The sequence below is a fragment of the Neophocaena asiaeorientalis genome, unplaced genomic scaffold, assembly GCF_003031525.2.
Source record: "Neophocaena asiaeorientalis asiaeorientalis breed wild unplaced genomic scaffold, Neophocaena_asiaeorientalis_V1.1 scaffold517, whole genome shotgun sequence".
In the NCBI taxonomy this organism is placed as follows: domain Eukaryota; kingdom Metazoa; phylum Chordata; class Mammalia; order Artiodactyla; family Phocoenidae; genus Neophocaena; species Neophocaena asiaeorientalis.
In genome coordinates this window covers 2,823,446-2,831,731 of record NW_020172724.1, presented here as the reverse complement: position 1 = coordinate 2,831,731, position 8,286 = coordinate 2,823,446, and positions in this window count along the sequence as shown.

Sequence of the window (8,286 nt, the reverse complement as noted above, 5' to 3'; positions counted from 1 at the left end):
TCCTTTTAATGTGTTGTTGGATTCTGTTTGCTTGTATTTTGTTGAGGATTTTTGCATGTATATTCATCAGTGATATTGGTCTGTAATTTTCTTTTTCTTTCTTATCTTTGTCTTGTTTTGTGAAGTTTAGATTGTTTATTTGAGATTTTTCTTGTTTCTTGAGGTAGGCTTGTATTGCTATAAACTTCCCTCTTAGAAATGCTTTTGCTGAATCCCATAGGTTTTGGATCATTGTGTTTTCGTTGTAGTTTGTCTTTAGGAATTTTTTGATTTCCTGTTTGATTTCTTCAGTGATCTCTCGGTTATTTAGTAACGTATTGTTTAGCCTCCATGTGTTTGTATTTTTTACGTTTTTTCCCCCATAATTGGCTTCTAATCTCATAGTTTTGGTGGTGCTGAATTCTCTTAGCTTTTGCTTGTCTGTAAAGCTTTTGATTTCTCTGTCAAATCTGAATGAGATCCTTGCCAGGTAGAGTAATCTTGGTTGTAGGTTCTTCCCTTTCATCACTTTAAATATATCATGCCACTCCCTTCTGGCTTGTAGAGTTTCTGCTGAGAAATCAGTTGTTAACCTTATGGGAGTTCCCTTGTATATTTTTTGTCATTTTTCCCTCATTGCTTTCAATAATTTGTCTTTAATTTTTGTCAGTTTGATTACTATGGGTCTCGGCGTGTTTCTCCTTGGGTTTATCCTGTCTGGGACACTCTGCACTTCCTGGACTTGGGTGGCTATTTCCTTTCCAATGTTAGGGAAGTTTTTGACTGTAATCTCTTCAAATATTTTCTCGGGTCCTTTCTCTCTCTCTTCTCCTTCTGGGACCCCTGTAATGCAAATGTTGTTGGGTTTAATGTTGTCCCAGAGGTCTCTTAGGCTGTCTTCATTTCTTTTTTCTTTATTCTGTTCCACAGCAGTGAATTCCACCATTCTGTCTTCCAGGTCACTCATCTGTTCTTCTGCCTCAGTTATTCTGCTATTGATTCCTTCTAGTGTAGTTTTCATTTCAGTTATTGTATTGTTCATCTCTGTTTGTTTGTTCTTTAATTCTTCTAGGTCTTTGTTAAACATTTCTTGCGTCTTCTCGATCTTTGCCTCCATTCTTCTTCTGAGGTCTTGGATCATCTTCACTATCATTATTCTGAATTATTTTTCTGGAAGGTTGCCTATCTCCACTTCATTTAGTTGTTTTTATGGGGTTTTATCTTGTTCCTTCATCTGGTACAAAGTCCTCTGCCTTTTCATTTTGTCTTTCTGTGAATGTGGTTTTCCTTCCACAGGCCACAGAATTGTAGTTCTTCTTGCTTCTGCTGTCTGCCCTCTGGTGGATGAGGCTCTTCAGTTTGGGAAGTTTCTATTGAGATATCCTCAAGCACAGAGGTTCTTTTCTCAGCTGTGTCCAGTCTATTTGAAAGCTCATCAAAGGCATTCTTCGTTTCTGTTCCAGTGTTTTTTATCTCTAGCTTTTCTTTTTTATTATTTCTTAGAATATCCATCTCTCTGCTTACATTGTCTATCTGTTGTTTCATGCTGTCTACTTTATCCATAAGAGCCCTTAGCATAGTAATCATAGTTATTTTAAATTCCCGATATGATAATTCCAGTCATCCCTGCCATATCTGAGTCTGGTTCTGAGGCTCATTTTTGTCCCTTCAAACTATGATTTTTGTCTTTTAGTATGCTTTGTAATTTTTTTTTTTTGATTGCAGGGCATGGTATACTGGGTGAAAGGAATTGCTGTTTAGCAATTTAGTAATGTGGGGGTGGGGTAGTGGGAGTGTTATTAGTCCTGTGATTAAGTCTGAGTCTTTTACTGAGCCTGTGTACCTGGACTGTGAACTTCCCAAGTGCTTCTTAGTATCCCATCCCCACATAGGTGGGACAGGTTGGCTAGAGTGGGCTGTAGTTAGGGATTTCCCTTCTCCTACATGGAAGGCTAGAGTCTGCTGGAGCAGGGTATTTCTTTTCCCCCATGCCAGCTAGGCTCTGGTTAGATAGCTCTGGCATAGTTCAAAATGGTTGCTTTTCCCCTCCCCCTGCCAGAAGCATGAGGGGATTTTTCTCCAATACTTACTGTGAGAACCTGGTCAAGTTTCTGGAGGTAAAACTCACAAAAGTGGGGGGACTCCCTATGACTTAGTCCCCTGGAGTTTTTGACTCGAAGACTTGCCCACACTGAGCCTCCAGCAATTCATCAATTACAGTTTAGGTATTCCTGTCCTAGAATTGGTGCCCACAGAGGTTTCTACACATGGATTTGTGCTTCAGTAAGTTGTAATTCTCTGTATTGGCCTGTTGGACTCTCCACTTTTGGGGCCAGCAGTTTTCCCTGTTGCCTCATTTCTTTTAAAGATCTAAGAAGAGTTGTTGATTTTCTAGTTTTTTACTTGTTAGGATAGAGTATTAACTTCCAAGCTCTTTACTTGGGGGGACTGGAAACTGGAATTCTGTTAACCTTTTATTGATTTGTAGGAACTGGTATTTGAAAAACCATCCTTTTGTAGTTTGAATTGCAAGTGTTTTTTCCCTGTTGTTTATTGGCCTTTTGACTTTTCTTATGGCTGTTTTTGCCATCCAAGCTCTATTATTTATTGAGGAACAGGCTCTATACTGGGTGCTGAGGAAACCAGGATGAACAAGATCAACAATTCCCTGCTTTCCTGGAATGTCCAGTCCATTGATCCAAGGAGGGCTGGTTCTGTAACAACAGCATAGAGATCTGGGCTATAGGTTTGACCTGATGAACGAATTATATGAATTATACAGGGCTTGTAGCTACCAAATCTAGAATAGCCCGTAGATGACACAGACGAAGAAATAGGCCTAGAGAAGAAAGAGACCAGCACAAGGTTTCCTAGCAAATTGGTGTCCCAGCTCTGGAGGCTTAGTTCAGAGCTCTTTTCTCTCCATCAAAAAGCTGCTCCTGACCAGTTTGGGTCCTATAACATCATCTCCCCAGAATTCTGTTTTCCCCCATAAAGTGAGGGGTAGGATCAAGATTTTAACTGACTCAGTCTGTACTGAGGGAGCATTTGGAGTAGGAAATGGAACCAGAATGTCTTGCTGGATGTAGAGAGTAGTTCGAGGCATCATCTGCTAGGAGGAAGCTTGTAAGGAGCTGCCCTATGGACTGAGCCAGAGAGGCATTTCCAGGGACTTGGCCTCTCCTACTGGCCACACCACGACCATTCCCATTCTAATTAGGCTGGACCAGCCCTGAGCAAGTACTTCTGTAATGAGAAACTTCTCTCATCAACTCTTTGGTTACTGTGAAGCAACAAAGATAGGATAAGTGCTTATTTCTTTATTCTTTTCCAGGTTTTAAAATGAATTGATTTCTTCGTATCATCCAATGATTTTTTTATTTTTTAAGGATCATTATGAACTTATGGATATCTGATGTGTTTTAGTCCATTTTAACTAAAGATGCTCATATTGTCCCATCTTTAGCAAGAAAGAACCTTTTCAAGGTGGATCCTGGGTCCTTTCTTTCTACAGGCCTTCAGTAGTGTTTGGGAGCTTGCTTGACAACCGCTATGACAAGATGTTCCAGGCTCATCTTGTACATTCTCTGCCCTAAGCTTGTAATCAGCCATTTCTCCGAGGAGGTCCTTGGATGTTAGAAGACCACAGTCTGGGCTCATCTGCCTCTTGGGAGAGTTTCTTCGTGTGTCCTGGCTGAACAACATGAAAATTAGGGCATGGGTGTCTCTTGCCTAGCTCTAAAACAGATACTCTATTCAAGCCTTAGATATAAAAGGGGAAAATTCCTTGTACTTCTCTAAGATATCACAGTTGTTTCTCAATTTAAGGCAGTGGTTTTCCACCTTGCCTACATACTAGAACCCCCTAGGGAGCTTTAAAAAAATACCGGATCCAACCTGGATGCATGCCCAGAGATTCTGGTTTAACTGGACTAGGATCTGGCCTGGGCAATAGAATTTGTAAAAGTGTGAAGCAGCCAGATGGTGTGGAACCCTGGCCGCACATTGTTTATCATTCCATATGTGTTTGTACACTCTACTACCTTGTGTATGGAGTTTTAAAGGTCACTGTTGTGCAGTCTTAAAAATTTATATAAATTGTATCCTACTGAGTATACCACTGGGAGCTTGTTTTTACCTAGCATCGTTTTGATGCATCCCAGTTGATACTTACACCTCTGGTTCATTCATTGTAACTATTATAGCTGGTCAAAACCTTACTTCTACACCATCATTTTCTGCTCTCTTTTACTGCAAAATTCATGTGCAGTTAGTGGTTCAGGTCAAAAACCTTGGAGCCATCCTTGACTCCTCTTTTTTTAATGTCCCAAATCCATTCATTTGGAAATCCCCTTAGCTCTGTCTTCAAATATATCTGACAATTTCTCATCACCTCCACTGCTACCACTGGGTTCCGGCCATCATAATCTTTTGCCTGGATTATTGCAGTAGCATCCTAAGGGGTCTCCCTGGTTGATCTCCTATAATTGATTGTCTCAAAGCAGTCAGGATAACATAAATCAGATCATTCCTCTTCTCAAAACCCTCCAATGGATTCCCATCTCTCTCAGTAAAATCAAGTTTTACCTGGGCCTGCCAGAACATGGCATGCATTTCTACCATCTCACCACCTTCTGATCTTGTTACTGAGTCCAAGATCGTACCGCTCGCCGCCACGTCAGGCCAGTAAGTCGAGAGAGGAGTTGTTGGGGCAAGGAATAGCAACTTTATTCAGAAAGCCAGCAGACCAAGAAGATGGTGGACTAGTGTCCCAAAGAACCATCTTACCCGTTAGAATTTGGGCTTCTTTTATACTAAAAGGGGAGGCAGGTAGCTGCATACTTCTTGATGCAGGAATCCTTTGTTCTTGCAGCTGTCCACAGAGGTCTGGTTACACTGTTCCTATAAATTTCCAACAAGATAATTGCTATTTTCTATTCTGCAACTTTTTTTCTTAATTTTTAAAAATTTTTGGCTGCATTGGGTCTTTTTTGCTGCGTGTGGGCTTTCTCTAGTTGTGGCAAGCGGGAGCTACTCTTCGTTGCGGTGCACGGGCTTCTCATTGCAGTGGCTTCTCTTGTTGCAGAGCATGGGCTCTAGGCGCACGGTCTTCAGTAGTTGTGGCACATGGGTTCAGTAGTTGTGGCTCGCGGGTTGTAGAGCACAGGCTCAGTAGTTGTGGTGCACGGGCTTAGTTGCTCCACAGCACGTGGGATCTTCCCGGACCAGGGCTCGAACCCGTGTCCCCTGCATTGGCAGGCGGATTCTTAACCACTGCGCCACCAGGGAAGTCATATTCTGCAACTTTTTAAAGGTCAAAGCCTTAAGAATGGGCTATCCTGTATACTTCAGGCTATAGGCAACATTCTTTTACAAAGGTGCAGAGCCAGCATGACTAAGCACAGGCCACAGAGCACAAGAGTTAGCACTAAAGGAATAGATCCAGTATGGAGTCAGGCTTGTTCTTCTGTTACAGTCTCATCTACCTCTGCTCCTCACTCATGCTGCTGTAGCCACATTCGCTTTCTTTTTGTTCCTTGAACATAATCCCATCCCACCTCTGGACCTTTGGATTTGCCGTTTCCTCATTGATCTGAAAAGGGTACTGCTTTTGAGAAATCAGTGTATTGGGGAAAGGAACACAGAAGCAGGAAAACAAAACAGACCCGCCTCTCACCTGTTTTCCCATTGCCGATTCACTGTTCCTCTGGTTACCTCTTGGTTCAGGGGCTTGATCCTATCTGAAATGACCTCTTTACACTGGCCACCTACCCAAATCTTCTCCACCTTGAAGGTTCAGTTCCAGCCCAGGCTCCCTCTATATCCATGTCCATACCATCCCTGACCCTTGCCATCCAAAGACTATTTTCCAAAACTCATCAGAGATTACCAGGGGCAGCCTGGTTCTGGGTAAGTTCTCTTAAGTTGTGAGCACTGGTCTTCTAGACTTCATGCTAAATTCTTTTAAGATGGTTCTCAACTTTGGTTGCATATTGGAATCACCTAGGAGCTTTAAGAAATGTTGTTGCCTGAGTCCCATCCCTGAGATTCTGATTTAATGGGCCCGGGTGTGTGGCCGGGACGTCAGAATTTTTTAAAACCCCCTCAGGTGATTCTACTGTGCATCCATTTTGAGAACCATCAACTTTCCTACAAGGACTGTCTCGTATATTCTCTCGGTAGTTTGAATTATTATGGATTCTCGATTAGTTTATAAAAGAAAAGAGAACCTGCTAATGCTTGTCAAAGGCTAATCACAGCGATCAGTCCCCCCACCTGCTTTCTGTAATTTTCCACTACTCTGACTCTGCTCAAGCCCCCGCTTGTCTCCCCTCCCACTTCTTCATTTTCCCTTTAAAATTCCAGTCACCTTTGTACAGAGCCTGCCTGAATTCAGTTCTATACTGAGGGCTCTCCCCTAACTACAGGAGTTACCAAGTAAAATCTGTCTACACTACCTTTAACTAGTGTTTGGCTTTTCTTTAACCATCTCCATTTAACAAGATCCTTAGGTGATTTGCATGTATATGAAAGTTGGAGAAGCACTGTTTCATAATATTTATCATTCCCTAAATGACTTCTAATAAACAGCCCTCAACTATAGACAGGAATTATTATGCCCATTCTACCATTGAGAGATTAGGGTCAGAGCTTTGCTCAAAGTCACACAGTTAAACTAGAACTTGAACCCACTATAGAACTCAGTCTGGTGTTCTTTCCATAATGCCATGCTAATTGGAGAGAGAAGACACAATGCACGTAAAGACCCAGGAGTAAAACAGCTGGTGAAGGAGATCACAGTAAGGTTCCTCTCTAAACATCCATTGCAGCAATGTCCTTGCAGGCTCTGCTCTTCTCTGGTTGCAGGAGAACTGTTTCAGAATCAAGTGTCTTCTAGGCACCAAAGAATTCTCATGTGGGGGCTTACCTGGTGGCTCCGTGATTAAGAATCTGCCTGCTAATGCAGGGGACATGGGTTCAAGCCCTGATCCGGGAAGATCCCACATGCCGCAGAGCAACTAAGCCCGTGCGCCACAACTACTGAGCCTGCGCTCTAGAGCCCATGTGTCACGACTACTGAGCCTGCGTGCCTAGAGCCCGTGCTCTGCAACAAGAGAAGCCACCGCAATGAGAAGTCCATGCTCTGCAACGAAGAGTAGCCCCTGCTCACCACAACCAGAGAAAACCCGTGTGCAGCAACAAAGACCAAACACAGCCAAAAAATAAATAAATTAATTGATTAAAAAGAATTCTCATCTGGGTTATCCTATCAATAGCTGGAGTCCCAGAGATCACAGCTACTGGGGGCTGAGTCACTGTATTGACCCTCTTCAAGTACTAAAGAGCGCTGCCTCGACGTCTGCAGGAGCCCAGCACTTCAGGGGCCCCTGCACATACCACATAGCCGCCACCACATGAAGTCAGACCCGGTCCTGGTCTTAGTCCTGAACTAGCTGCCCCTACTTACTGTACACTCAGTGTCGACACGCCTGCCTTCCCAGCTTTACCTCCAACCTCAGTCTTCATCCTTGCTTTCCTGGATAAACACTGACTCCCCTCCTCCTGGCTGCTTTGGTTCCTTGGGTAAATACAATAGTTTCCCCTTATCTGTGGTTTTGCTTTCCACCCTTTCAATTTCCCACAGTCAACTGCCCTCTGAAAACATTACATGGCACATTTCAGAAAAAAACAATTTATAAGTTTTAAATCACACACCATTCTGAGTAGCATGATAAAATCTCGTGCTGTCCCACTCTGTCCTGCCTGGGATCCCCAGCCATCAACATCGTCTGCTGCTGACATCCAACCACTGACATTGTCATGGCTCAGTAATCCAGGATCACCTGAAGCAGACAATCCTCCCTCTGACTTAGTGTCAAAAGGTCAGTAGTAGTCTAACCCTACGTCACAATGCCTACATCATTCACCTCGCTTCATCTCAGCACATAATCATCTCACATCATCACGAGAAGGATACGTATGATAGATGTTTTGAAAGAGACCACAGTCACATAACTTTTATCACAGTATAGTATTATAATTGTTCTATTTTATAATTATTGTTAATCTCTTATTGTATCTAATTTATGAATTAAAATAATAGGTACGTACGTATAGGAAAAAACACAGTATGCATAGTGTTCGATACCTTCCATGGTTTCAGGCATCCACAGGGAGTCTTGGGACATATACATATGACGGGACCACTGTACTCCTCTTCTCTGGACTCCCATCCCTGCCTTCCTACTCCTGGGCCAATTTGGTGCCTTGAGCAGACTCCCTAGGGCAGAGCTCCCTTCAGGCTCT